The 15,102-nt window shown below is 38.8% G+C and overlaps 1 long non-coding RNA gene across 1 annotated transcript in view; it reads left to right on the top strand.

Moving 5' to 3' along the window:
• Positions 1–9,654, top strand: part of LOC107399369 (uncharacterized) — a 254,016-nt gene extending 244,362 nt beyond the window's left edge. The window contains exon 43 of the long non-coding RNA XR_013042021.1: positions 9,602–9,654. This is a non-coding gene — a long non-coding RNA (uncharacterized LOC107399369). The remainder of the gene's footprint in view (positions 1–9,601) is intronic.
• The last annotated feature ends 5,448 nt before the right edge of the window (positions 9,655–15,102 follow it).

The raw sequence follows: 15,102 nt of genomic DNA, 5'->3' as shown, positions 1-15,102 counted from the left end.
CATGGGCAGCCTCCTTTTAAGTTGTTGATGAGGGGAATCCAAGCAACTTTGAAAACAATACAGGCTATTGAAGGTGCCCTTAGTTGCCTCCCATCACTTGAAAGTATGAGCCTGTTGCTGATGATACCACATTCTTCACACACAGGAATTGGCAAAATGGAGCTAGAACCAACCTGAAAGTCTCCTCCCCAAGGATTAGCTCTCATTGTATTGGAAAGAGATATGCAAGCTTCCAAGTGAGAAAAGCAATCATTAGTTCTACCCATCCATAAAGCCTATGAAACAAAACTGACCAGCATGGCAAGATATCCTCAAAGGTACAAAAATGACAAACAACAGCTGTCTACTTGGATGTTATGCCTGCTACTGTAAACAGACTACTGGTGAGGTCATGGACTCTAGAAGAGAACCTACTATTACTAATTTCCTAAACCAAAATAATTTCTAATTGAATTGTATTCTAAATATTTATCCTATATTCATAAGTAGTGCAGTTCTCACCCTTTATCAAAGAAACTTCATTTATTACTTATTTATGTATTTATTTATTCTCTCAATATTACATCCTAACCACAGTTTCCCCTCCCTCCTCTCCTCCTAGTCCCTACTCTCCGTCATCTTCCCTTTCCACTGGATCCACTCCTCCTGTTTCCCTTTAGAAATAGATAGGCCTTTTCTAAACCTGGGATATCAACCAAACGTGGAATATCATGTTGCAAGAAGACTGGGCACATCCCTTCTTATTAAGGCTGGCCAAGGCAACCTAGTAGGAGGGAAAGGATCCCAAAAACAGCCAAAAGACTCATAGACAGCCCCCACTCCCACTGTTAGGTGTCCCACAAGAATACCAAGCTAAACATATATGCAGAAGACCTAGCTCAGACCCATTCAGGTTCCCTGATTGTCACTTCAGTCTCTATGAGCCCTACTTAGTTGTTTTTGTGGGCCATTTTCTTATGGTGTCTTTGACCCCTCTGGCTCATACAATCCTTCCTCCCCCTCTCCCACAGGATTACCAAAGCTCTGCATGTTTGTCTCTGGCTCTCTGAATCTGCTTCCATCAGTTGCTAATGAAACCTCTCTGATGACAATTGTGCTAGGCTTCAATCTAGAAGTATAGCAGAATATCATTAGGAATCATTTCACTGACTTTTTTTTTTTCTTTTTGTCAGTCATGTTTGTTTCCGCTCCTAGATCTCTGGAATATTCAGCCTCTGATTCTTAGCCCTCCAGGGAGTGTCAGGAATGGGTTCCTTCTTGTGGCATGGGTCTCAAGTTGGACCATTTATTGGTTGGCCACTCCCACAAGTTCTGTATCACCCTTACCCAGCACATCTTGCAGTCAAGACAAATTGTAGGTTGAAGGTTTGGGGGCTGAGTTGGTGTCCCAGTCCCTCCACTGGAAACCTTGCCTGGTTACAGAAGATGACCGGTTCTGACTCTGTATCCCCCGTTACTAGGAGTCTTTCCTAGGTTCACCCTTGTAGATTTCCAGGAGTTTCTATTACACTGGGTTTCTCCCTTGCCTCTGAAATGCTCCACAGTTCCAGTCATCTCTCCCAGTACTCTCTCCATCCATTGCCCCCACCTGATCCTTCCTGTTCCCATCCCCACCCAACCCCAATTCACCTGCAAAATCTATTCTATTTCCCCTTCCCAGAGAGACTCAAACATCTCCCCTTGAGCCCTCCTTGTTACTTAGCCTTTCTGGGTCTGTGGATTGTAGCATGATTATCCTTTATTACTGCTTCTATTTCTTTGGGGATTGTAAGTGTATTTGAGGTGTTTATCTGATCTTGATTTAACTTTGGTAAGTGGTATCTATCAATAAATTTGTCCGTTTATTTTAGTTTAGTTCTTTGAATTTCCTCAGTGTCTGTTATTATGTCTTTTTTTTTTCATTTCTGATTTTGTTAATTTGGATATTCTGTCTCAGTCTTTTAGTTAGTTTGGATAAGAGTTTGTCTATTTTGTTGATTTTTCTCACTCTTTGTTTCGTTGGTTCTTTGTATTGTTCTCTTTGTTTCTATTTTATTGATTTTAGCCCTCAATTTGATTGTTTCTTGCCATCTACTGCTCTTGAGTGTGATTACTTCTTTTGCGCTAGAGCTCTCAGGTGTGCTGTTAAATTGCAAGTATGATATCTCCATTTTTTAATGTAAACACTTAGTGCTATGAATTTTACTCTTAACACCACTTCATTGTGTCCTATAGGTTTAGTATGTTGTATATTCACCTTCATTGAATTCTAGAAAGTCTTTAATTTCTATATTCTTTGGCCCAGTTTTCATTCAATAGAGAACTAGCTATTCAGTTTCCAAGAGTATAAAAGCATCTGTGGTTTCTGTCATTGAAATCCAGCTTTAACCCATGGTGGTCTGATAGTATGCATGGTGTTATTTCAGTTTTCTTGCATCTATTGAAACTTGTTTTATGGCTGAGTATGTGGCCAATTTTGGAGAAAGTTTTGTGAGGTGCTGAGAAGAAGGTACATTCTTTTGTGTTTGGGTGAAATGTTCTGTAAATATCTGTTAGGTCCATTTGATTTATAACATCTGTTAGCTTCAGTATTTCTCTGATTAGTTTTTGGCTGTATTATGTTTTCATTAGTGAGAGTGGGGTATTGAAGTCTCCCACTATCAGTGTGTGATTTAAGCTTTAGTGGGTGCTCTTGGGTTTGGGGCATAAATGTTAAGAATTGGAACATCATTTTGCTAGATTTTTCCTTTGATGAGTATGAAGTGTTCTTCCCTGTCACTTTTGGTTAATTTTGGTTTGAAGTCTATTTTCATATATATTAGAATGGTTACATCAACATACTTCTTTGGTCCATTGCTTGAAAATCTTTTCTAACCCTTTACTCTGAGGTAACATCTATCTTTGATGTTGAGGTGTATTCCTTGTATGCAGAAGCATGGATCCTGTTTTCACATCTATTCTGTTTATCTGTGTCTTTTTGAATAATTGAGTCCACTGATATTGAGAAATATAAATGACCAATGACTGTTAATGCCTGTTATTTTGGTGGTGGTGGTGGTGATATGTGCTTGTGTGTGTGTGTGTGTGTGTGTGTGTGTGTATGTGTGTGTACTTCCTTCCCTTCTTTGTGTTTTGCTGGTGTGAGATTATTGCTTGTGTTTTCATGAGTGTAGTTAACTTCCTTGGGTTGGTGTTTTTCTTCTAATATCTTTTGTAGGGCTGGATTTGTGAATATAAATTGTTTTAAATTTGACTTTGTCATGAAATATCTTGTTTTCTCCATCTATAGTGATTTCAAGTTTTTCTGGGTATAGTAGTCTGGGCTGGCATCTGTGTCTCTTAGAGTCTGCAGCACATCTGTCCAGGCCCTTCTGGCTTTTAGAGTTTCCAATGAGAAGTCAGGTGTAATTCTAATAGGTCTGCCTTTATATGTTATTTGGCCTTTTTCTCTTGCAGCTTTTAATATTCTTTCTTTGGTTTGTGTGTTTAGTGTTTTGATTATTATGTGGTAAAGGGTCTTTTTTTCTGGTCCAGTCTATTTGGTGTTCTATAAGCTTCTTGTATTTTTTATAACCATGTCCTTCTGTATGTTAGGAGAATTTTCTTGATTTCATTAAAAATATTTTCTGGGCCTTTGAGCTGAGATTCTTCTCCTTCTATTTCTATTGCTCTTGGGTTTGATCGTTTCATTGTGTCACATATTTCTTGGATGTTTTGTGCCAGAAATTTTTTAGATTTAACATTTTCTTTGACTGGTGAATCTATTTCTTCTATCATGTCTTCAACACTTCAGAATCTCTATTCTATCTCTTATATTCTGGTGATACTTGCACTTTGTATTTCCTGCTTGCTTACCTAGATTTTCCTTTTTCAGAATTCCCTCAGTTTGTGTTTTCTTTATTGCTTCTGTTTCCATTTTTAGGTCTTGAACAGTTTTATTCTATTCCTTCAACTGTTTGGTTTTTTATTGTTTGTTTTGTTTTGTTTTTCTTGGCTTTCTTAATATTCCTTATGAGATTTGTTGATTTCCTACATTATTTTAATTGTCTTTTCCCCAACTTCTTGAAGGGATTTATTCATTTCCTCTTTCAGGACCTCTATCATCTTCTTAAAGTTGGTTTTAAGGTCATTTTCTTATGCTTCAGTTTTGTTGAACTATCCAGAGCTTGCTGTAGTGGGATGGTGGTGGGTAGTCTGGTGGTGACATATCGCCCTAGCTGTTGTTGTTTGTGTTCTTACACTGATGTTTAGGCATCTGAATTTAGAGTAATTATAGGTCTAGGTGCCGATTTCTGGATTTGTCTTTGCTGGATGGGTGTTTTCTTCCTTGGTTTCTGTTTTCTCTCTGGTCTTATGGCTGTAGTAGCCTGTGGTTGAGTAGAGGGTCTCTGCTCAAGTTGGGGTGGACTTCTGATGGCCTGGATAGCCTCTGGTCTAGCAAGGGGTTTCCTGCCCAGGTTTGGGGCTGGAATTCCAGCTATGTGCATGGTCTCTGATCTGGCCAGGGGTCCTTTAGGTTCAGGATGGCTTCTGGTGGGATAGGAGGCTTCTGCCTGGTTTTCAGGGGTCTGCCCTTGTATCTCGGGTTCAGGATGCTGGACTCACCTCTTGTAGATTAGTAGGCTTCTGTCAGAGGTGTGGGCTGGGATAAGAGGACAAGGAAAGAAAGGGCGGTTGAGGTTATGTTAGTCAGGCATGGGCAGTGTGGAGGGGTAGTCTTACCTGAGTTTCAGGTTACTGGCTGGCCTCTGGTGGAGTAGGAGACTTCCACCAGAGGTGTGGGCCAGTATAAGGTCACAAGGAGAAGAGAGATGGTTAAGGTTATGCTGGGAAGGTATGGGCAGGGTGGTGGAGTCATCTTACTTGAGGAAAGGATTCTGGCCTGGCTTCTGGGATGTAGCAGACTTCCACCAGAGGTGTGGGCAGGGATATAGTGACAAGGAGAAGAGGAGCTGTTGGAGTTGTGTTGGAAGGTTCAGGGTGGGGATGGAGGCAGTTTTACCTGGGATTCAGGGGAGCTGGCCTGGCCTCTGTTAGGGTAGGAGGCTTCCAGCATTTGTGCGGGCCAGGATATGCTACTGATTGTGTTTTTATGTTGGCATCTAAACACTAGGTTGGGAAGGTTGTAATTATAGCTGCTAATATCTGGAATGGCCTGCCAGATGCCTGTTTTTTAAACAAGAGACAGAATGGGTGTGGATTTTTATGGGTGGGGAGGTAAAAGGGAGTCTTGGAGGAACTGAGGGAAGGGAACCATAATCCAAATATATTGTATGAACAAAAATCTATCATAATAAAAGGAAAATAGAAGAAAAATAACACAGGCTGATTAAATGGATTAAGAACAAAATCCACCTTTTTGTTGTCTACAAAACACTCAGATTTAAAGATAGGCACAGTATTTAAATAAAACAATTAGGAAAAGTATTACAAGCAAGTGGAATAAGAAAGCAAGCAAGTATTGCTATCCTAATATCTGACAAAATAGACTACAAGCTAAAACTAATCCAGAGACATAAAGGACACTTCATTCTATTCAAGGGAAAAATTAACATTACTATGCTAAATATATATGCAGCAAACTCTGGTGTACCCAGTTTAATAAAAAGCATGCTATTGGACTTAAAGACACAGATTAACATCAAGCCAGTAATAGGTGATTTCAGTACCCAACATTCTCCAATAGAAAAGCCATCTTACCAAAAAAAAAAAAAATAGAGAAACATCATAATTAATTGATGTCAAATATACCTAACAGATATCTACAGAATATTCAACCCAAACACCAAAGAATATACATTCTACTCAGGAGCCATGAAAGTTTAAGATTGTTATAGACTATAAGGACTTTTGAAGTTGGACTAAATATTTCTACATTATGTTATAGCTACAAGCCTATGGGGGCCAAGTAATAGAATATGGTGGTTTGACTAGGAATAGTTCCATAGACTCATGTGTTTAAATGCTTGGTCCATAGGGAGTGTTGCTATTTGGCATTGTGGCCTCATTGGAGTAAGTGTGGTGTGTTGTAGGAAGTGTTTCACTAAAGGATGAGCTTTGACGTCTCAGAAGTTCTAGCCAGTTCTCTGCCTGTTGCCTGTGGATCCAGATGTAGAATTCTCAGCTGCTTCTACAGCACCAATTCTGCCAGCATGCCCCCATGCTTCCCACCATGACAATAATGGACTAACCTCTGAAACTTAAGCCAGCTCCAATTAAATATTTTCCAGACTTGCCATGGTGGTCATGTTGTCTCTTCATAGCAGTGAAACCCTAACTAAGACACCAACATAAGGCAACTAAGGAATGCTGAAAGCAGGATAAATAGTCTACCCCAGGGAAGAGCACACTAGATTTATATCCAATACCAAACCATGAGCCCTGAAAACATACATACAAGTAACACTGTAAAAACTGAGCAGATCATATGTAGAATATATATGTATATACACATGTACGTATACAAGTAACAAATAATGGAAAAAAGGCCATAAATTTGAAACAGCAAGTAGAAGTATATGGGAGGGTTTGGAGGAAGGAAACAGCAGAGGGAAATGATATAATCATATCATAATTTCAAAAAGAAAAAGAAAACACTGAACACAAGTACATGACTCAATAGTGCAACTCAAGAATTTTGAAAAACAGGAACAAACCAAACTGAAATCCAATAGACAAGAGGAACTAATAAAAAATCAGAACAAGGGTCAATGAAATAGAAACAATGAGAATAATACAAAGAATCAATGAATCCCAGAGCTGATCCTTTGAGAAGATAGACAAGATCAACAGACCCATGGCTCAACCAAGCAAAAGAGAGAGGGGACCCAAACAAATGAGAAATGAATAGGCAAACATTGCAACAGACATTAAAGAAATTCAGAAGGCTGTAAGGGAATAGTTTAGTTTAGTTTAGTTTAGTTTAGTTTAGTTTAGTTTAGTTTAGTTTAGTTTACTGTGGTTTTTTGAGACAAGGTTTCTCTGTATAACAGTCCTGGCTGTCTTGGAACGCAATCTGTAGACCAGGCTGGCCTCAAACTCACAGAGATCCACCTGCCTTTGCCTCCCAAGTATGGTGATATTTTATTTGTATTCAAATGTTATTTGTATGTTAATAAATAAAGTTGCCCGGGGGTCAGAGCTATTAGCAAGCCATAGAAAAACAGGGCAGTAGTGGCGTATGCTTGCAATCCCAGCACTTGGTAGGCAGAGCTAGGTAAGTCTCTGTGTGTTCAGGGATACAGCCAGTATTAGATACACATGCCTTTAATCTCAATACCAATCAATAGAAAACCTGGAGGTCTATACAGACAGGCCGTGATGAGGCAATCATGTGGTTGGGTTTACAACCAATGAGAAGGCAGAGCAGAAACACTATAAAAAGACAGACACACAGGAAGTAGCTCAGGTTCAGAGAGGTAGGACCACCGCAGGAGGAAGGGTAAAGTTTTAGCTCTTACCTCTGACCTATTGGCTTTCTTCTTTGCATTGGTTTTGTGTTTCTTATTTAATAAGATGGTTGGTTACATCTACACCCAAGTGCCGGGATTAAATGTGCACCACCACTGCCCTGTGTAACGGAATATTTTTAAAACATCTACTCCCTTAAACTAGAAAATTTTAAATAGATGGATATATTTCTGGGTTAATCAGAGCTACAAGAGTTAAACCAAGAAATCAACAAGTTAAATGGTCCCAAAATGAATAAAGAGATCAGAAAAAGGAATAATAAGCCTTTTGACTAAAAAAAGCCAGGCCCAGATAAATTCACAGCAGAATTATACCAGATATTTAAAAAAATTACAATTCATGCTTATTAAATTATTTAAAAAATACAGACAAAGCACTTCCATACTCCTTGTATGAAGCCAATATAACTGACTCTAAAACCAAACCAAGATGCAACAAAAAGTACAGGCCAATATCCCTGATGAGTACAGATGCAAAAATCTCAATAAAATATTTCTAGACTCAACAGAGGCACATATCAAAAGATCCTGAACTATAACCAAGTTGACTATCCCAGAGATGCAGAGATGCACGTCAATGAATATAATAAACTACATAAATTAATTTAATGACCAAAGTTATATAAGTATCTCAATATGTGCATGCAAAGCATATGACAAATTTCACCATGGACTAAGTGATAACAGTCTTTGAATGAGTATAACTGGAGGGAATGTGTCTCAACATAATAAAGGCTGTATTTGACAAAATCATATTTAACATCATCCTAAATGGAGAAAAACTTTAAGCAATCCCATTAGAATCAAGAATGACACAGGGCTGTATACTATCCCCACTCTTTATCAATATACTACTCAAAGCACTAGTTAAGTCAATAAAACAAAAGAAGAAAATTAAAGGAATACAAATAGGAAAAGAAGACATCAAACTGTCCCGGTGTGCAGATGATGTAATTTATACATTAAAGATCCAAAAATTCTGACAAAAAAAAACTTGTCAAAACAATCAACAATATCAGCAAAGTGCAGGATACAAAACCAATTCAGAAAAATCAGTAATCTCTTTTAGAAACCAACAAATATGCTGAGGAAGAGATCATGGACTCACTTCTATTCGCAACAGCTTCAAAAAAAATTTCTAGGAATAAACCTAACCAAGAAGGTGAAAGAACTCTACAGTGAAAACTTTAAATCTCTGAAGAGACTGATATGTTTGCTTCTAGATTAGCAGGCTTAATATTGTGAAAATAACCCACCAAAAGCAACTTGCAGATTTAGTGCAATCCCAGTAAAAATCCCCACAGGATTTTTCACACACATAGAAAAGAAAAGCATCCTAAAATTCATATGAACCACAAAAGACTCCAGATAGCCAAAGCAATCCAGATCAAGAAGAATAATGCTGGAAGGATTACCATTGCAGATATCAAGATCTATTATTGTGCTATAGTAATAAAAACAGTTTGATACTAGCACAAAAACAGATGTGCAGATCAGTGGAACAAAATAGAAGACCCAAACATGAGCATACATAACTTAAACAAAATCTAAACAGTGGCAACACCAGTTGACATGCCAATTTAGATGGAGGAAATCTTAGGAGGCCTGACCCCTAGATGAAGAGCTACAGGTAATTAACAACTGGTGAGAAAGGAATAATTAGTCTTCCCCAGGGATAGTCTCCTTAACTAGTTGTTCAGTCCCAAGTAGTCAGCACTAAAAACATATGCATAGAAACAACACTAAACAGACTCATCAGGTTGCATTTGTATATTTATTTGCATATGTATGTGACAAAAATAAGAAGAGTTCACAAATTTTGGAGGAGGAGAGCATAAAAGGATTTGGAGGGAAGAAAGGGAAGGAGAAAATAATATAATTGTATTTTAAATAAATAAAACCATTTAAAAAATAAATATTAATAAGGAGGGAAAAGTAGATTGATTAACAAGCCAACCTCTGAAACATTTATATGTTCAAGAGTGTAAACCTGACTTCAGTTTTGAAAAGGACTTTTAGATGCATGACTTAGATAACTCAGCCATTCTCTAAGCTAGAGCTCATACAGTTGTTGCTAAATACCATTGGCTAACCTTTGTAATATCTGTAAGTCACAATAGCTCCTGCTCTAATTTCATGTACCTTCATTCAAGGTAATGTCATTGTCACCAAAAATCAGCATCTGTCCACCAAAAGAATCTAACACGGGAAACAAGCCAGGTAAGTTAAGTGTTCTGTCTCAGGCTGAAAGCCCACCTGTCCCACCTGGAGAGTACAAATTAATGAGTGTCAACATGGAGTGTATGGATGTAGGGGTTACTCAGATTAAAAAATGAGATCTCTAACAAGTACTAGGACAGAGATTCATGGATGTTTTCCAAATTTTAACATTTATCTACTTTTTCTGTTTCTATTATTGTTTCTATTATCTGATTCTTGCAGATCACAGATCAACTTTGTTACTGAATAGTAACTAATGTTTATTTAACATTGTCTTTCTATCTGTATTTTCTGAGTTTTCCTGTGATAGCCATACTACTTCAGTACCTGCCTTTCTCATCATAGTTTTTCAGTAAAGATAGCATAAGTTTCTGTGAACACATTTTATTCTGGTAAAGTGAGGAATCTTAGGAAAGTCAAGTAGAACTATGAGAAAATGCTAAAGGTGAAATGATGCCTGCAAGAGTGGGAGGCTAATCTCTCTGAGTATGATGGAGACACTAAATCATAAGTTATAATTGCCCCAGGAAGCTGGCATCAAATCATGTTTATTTCCTTCCTCTTCTAAGATGAGAAGACTAGTTTATAAGAAATATTAGCATTTTACTTAATTTTTAAAGAAAAAGTTTGTATCTAGCTCGGAACCTAGAAATGTGAATGTTCTCTAACATTCCTCTAAGATACTGAGCCCTAAATGTTAATTTGAGTCTGTGATTTTGCATAAAAGACTTTGTTCTGGCACTGGGCATAGACCTTGCACAGTCAAGGGGTCAGATACTCCATATAAATTCTTGCAATTAGAAACGGGCTGAAGTCAGATGCTGCTACCTTTCATCAAAGACTTGACCTATAAGCAACAAGAAATCAGAAATAGCAGAGGAGTTTAAGAAAAATCTTTGGGTGACTGTAGCATAGGCAGAGCTTCTGGGGAGTCCCAGGTTCTAAAGGTGCATAATAGTGGGGAACAGCTCATTCTGCTGCTTGTCACATAGAAACAATAAATTCACTAGCACCAGGAGCATCCACAAACTGCAGTCTGTGCATAGGCATTGTTGCCACATGATGGGCAGGAATGGTGTGGAAATGTACCTGTGAGGGTTCTTGGACAAGTGGCTTTTTAATCAGGCATCTTGGGAACTAAGTCTGAAGACCAGAGAATGTGATCATTTCATCTTAAGTGGTGAACATTGACCATATTTTATGATCTAAGGCTGATGTAGGGTCAGTGTGAGGTTAATAGTACTAGAATCAGAAAAAAAGAGATGTATTTATTAGTAAGTAATATCTTTTACAAAACCAGGCATGGTGGCACATGCCTTTAATCATAGCACCTGGGAAACAGAAGCAGGTGGATTTCTCTGAGTTTGGGGCTAACCTGGTCTATGTAGTGAGTTCTGGGCCAGTCAAGGCTTCACATGGAAATCCTGTCTCAAATAAATAAAGCACAACAAAAATCAATAATTATACCACCACCAGGATTCGGTTCAAATTTTGGAACAGTGTTAACTTGGTTTTGTGATGGTAGTAAGCCATTACAAAACAGCTGGAGGTTGCTATGGTCTGGCTGAAGGATAGTGGCAGGTGTTCTGACTGCCACATGGGTGCCAGTCTCTGTGGGGATGTAGCAGGTACAGGCTATATTAGTCATGGTTCTCTAGAGGAACAGAGCTGATGAACTTGATCATCGCTCCTTCTTGGTTGGAGCATGAGGCCAAGATTTGCTGCAGCTCAAGTAAATAAAGATCACATTGCAAAAAATGAAAGGACAGTTGGTTGACTTAAACACTTGGTCATATGACTAAGAACTTCCCCACATTATTTGTGAAGCCCAAATGTGCTTGGATACAGACTGTGCCAGCGGTCAGTAGGAAACTAATAGATTCGATGAGGGTCATACATAATCATGTTCCCACAGACAAAAATAAGTTCTTAAGTTCTTTCCTTTTTTTTTCTTTTCTTCCTTGGGACACACTCTAAGTCAATGGCAAAACCAATATCAAGATCCTTGATAAAAGCCAGGTATCATGCTCTCCAGCATTTATGAGATCCACACAAGATGATTAGGAGTTCATGGTCAAGTTTGAAGCCAGCTTTTACCTAACAAAAAAGGAGAAGGAGGAGGAGGAGAACGAGGACGACGATGAGGAGGAGGAGGAGGATAAGGAGGAGGAGGAGAAGAAGAAGAGGAAGAAGAAGAACAAGAACAAGGAGAACAAGAAGAAGAAGAAGAAAAGGAAAAGGAAAAGGAAGGAAAGAAGGGAGGGACGGAAGAAGGGCAGGAGGGCGGGAGGGAGGAAGGAGGGAAAAGAAAAGGAAACCCTGCAAACAAAAGACCCCTGCTAGCATGTATTGAATTTACTAAGAGTGCTATTTTCAGTTCTTGTCCTTCTCAGCATTTTGAGTAGTATTTCTGGAAGTGATTCAACCAGTGTTTTCATAAATGATCTATTTGTCAGTATGTTATTTCTGGACTAAGGAAAGAAAAGGATCAACTTTACAAAAAAAAAAAAGCTTTACATTCTGCTTATTAGATGCTGTGTGGATGAAATACAGCTATACTCTAAAAAGTGATTTGTTAGGTAACTCAATTTAAACTACACGAAGACAATGACCCTCCTAGACTTAATAGACTATGAAATAAAAACCCACTGCCATGTGTGGGTCACCACTTTTTAAGTTGCTGATCAGTGGGATTCTATAGATGCCTCAAACATCACTGGCTATTTCTATTGGTCTTGGCTCTCCTCCAGAATTTTACAGTAAGACCTTATTGCTGTAGATGCCACATACTTAAGTCATAGAACATGGAGAAATAAAGCAGGTACCAACATGGAAACTTCATTCCTACTGATTAGCTTCCATAATGCTCAAATATTTGTGCTATCAGGGAGGGAGAAAGGTATTCATCAATATTATACACCTGTAACTTTAAAAGCTACAATAACTCCTGGCCTACAAGATATGCAGACTGGTACAATAGTGGCATAAACGTGTTGTTTACCAACTCCACGAATCCTCTGACTGAAAGCCTCTTGAGTCCTCACCCAGAAGGGTCTCAGCTGAACTGCCTTAGTTTTTGTCTCCTCAGGCCTTATATACCGTTCTCCACTCAGCCATGTCACTTCCTGGGATTAAAGGTGCGTGTGCTTCCCAGTACTAGAATTAAAGGTGTGAGTCACCACTGCCTAGCTGTGTTTCCAGTGTGGCCTTGAACGCACAGATATGCAGAAGGATCTCTGCCTCCCAAGTGATAGGATTAAGGGTGTGTGCCACTGCTGTCTGGTTCTGTGTCTAGTCTAGTCTCTGGCTCTATCCTGTGATCCTCAGATAAGTTTTTTAGGGTACACAATATATCACCACATAAATGCTATGGGAGTAACAAACCATTTTTTGATTGGCATTGAAGCCAGGCTTCATGTGACAGAAGCCTCATAGTTGGTACTGTTAACTGGACCAAAATCCTGTGTCTGGCTAGATCTTAGGTCATAGGGGGAGTCCAATAATATTATTCTGCTAAATCGACAGAGTATTACACTATCTCCTCAGTTATTATCTTTATACCCACAAATTAGTGTATCTCTAATCCCTCACTATAGAAACTTCTTTTTCAATAGATGATTAATACAGAAACCCACAGATGATCAATGTCCAGATAATACAGAGATTCAGCTATTAATGTGACATCTATATCACATGGACTGCTCAGCTATAAATGGGACATCCGTGTCACATTTCCTCCCCCAAAATTTCAGGAATCATCACATAAAGAGTTTGGAAAGATTGTAGGGGCCAGAAATAATGGAGATCTGTAGCAGAATAGTATTTTCTGGACATGACAGAGCCACTGCACTCATGAACTCACAGTTGCTGTGACAGCATGTATAAAGACTGCACAAGATCAAGCCATCCAAAATCACAGCATGGAGTGGGAGGGAGCTCATGTAATCCCACCCTTAAGCTGAGAAGCTATTGGTAATTGATGGCTGCTGGATGGGAGGGATAATATGTTTTCTTCAGAAATGCAGCCTCTGAAGGGCTACCCATGCTCCAGTAGATGACTGTGATGGATAATCTTGGTTGTCAACTTTGCTGGATCCAGAATCAATCAAATGTAAGTGGCTGGGCACTTCTACAAGGTATCTTCTTGATTATTTGAAACCAAACCACCCTAAATCTGGGTGGCTGGTGTCTTTTAGTGGCTATCCAGCTAAAAGGACATGGAAGAAGGAAGATTTTGCCTTTTACCTACTTACTCTCACTCTCCCTGGCAACTTCATCTCTCCTGTCGCTATGACATTTACTCTCAGATATCATAACTAGCTTATTTGGGCTTCTAATGTAGATTGAATACTACCAGCTCACCAGGAATCCTCCAGGTTTTCAGCACCAGATTGGGACTGCAGAGACATCTAGCCTTGTGAATTGTGCAACTACCAGATTCTCAACCTCTCCAGTGTGATGTGAGATAGCCATTGTTGAACTACCTGGACATCATCCTGAAAGCCGATCTAATAAATCCCCTCTTAATACATATTTATATGTATATATTATATATGTATATATGAGAGCGAATATATATATATATATATGTTCTAATTTGGTTCATTTAAAAGATTAAAGAATTCTCTGTTGTGTAATTTTTTTTGTGTGTCTGACAAATAAAGCTTGCCTGGAGATCAGAGGACAGAGCTAGCCACTAGTAAACCACAGAGGCCAGGCAGTGGTGGCTCATACCTTTGATCCCAGCACCTGGGAGGCTCATGCCTTTAATCCCAGCACAATTGGGAGGTGGAGACAGGAACATAAGGTGGGTGGAGACAGGATCTCTGCCCCCACTTTTGGTCTGAGGATCTGGAGAGGTAATAAGTCACTAGTGGCTGCTCCTTTTGCTTCTCTGATCTTTCAGGTTATTACCCCAATATTTAATTCCTGGTTTTTATTGATAAGACTAATTAGTACCATGCTTCATCTCTGACTAATACAATGACTCTAATACAAACACCCATGTACATATTAGCATCACTATATGGCTTTAGTAGATGGATGAAGGCATGAAGTTGGGAGGGAAAATTGGTGAGGAGATAGGGAAGGAATTGGAAGTAAGTAAATGGAGGGTGTATTTGAACAAAATTTTATATGTATGTATCAAGTCTTCAAACAATGAACAATGTTAAAAAATAAAGTGGTCATAGGCAATAAAAAAGAATTATTCTTACTGGGGCAGGGGAGAAATTAAGTGAATTATTGGGCTAGCAAGATGGTTAAGCAGGTAAAGGCACTTGCTGCCTGGCAAAGCAAGCTGGATAACCTGAATTTTATCCACAGAACCTACATAAAGGTGAGAGGAGAAAACTCTCTCTACAAAATTGTTCTCTTATCTCCACATGAGTGTTGTGGCACATTCACCCACCCAGTCACTCACTGTACTCTAATA

The sequence above is a fragment of the Peromyscus maniculatus genome, chromosome 1 (assembly GCF_049852395.1).
Source record: "Peromyscus maniculatus bairdii isolate BWxNUB_F1_BW_parent chromosome 1, HU_Pman_BW_mat_3.1, whole genome shotgun sequence".
NCBI lineage: Eukaryota > Metazoa > Chordata > Mammalia > Rodentia > Cricetidae > Peromyscus > Peromyscus maniculatus.
This window is presented reverse-complemented; position numbering and strand designations above follow the sequence as displayed.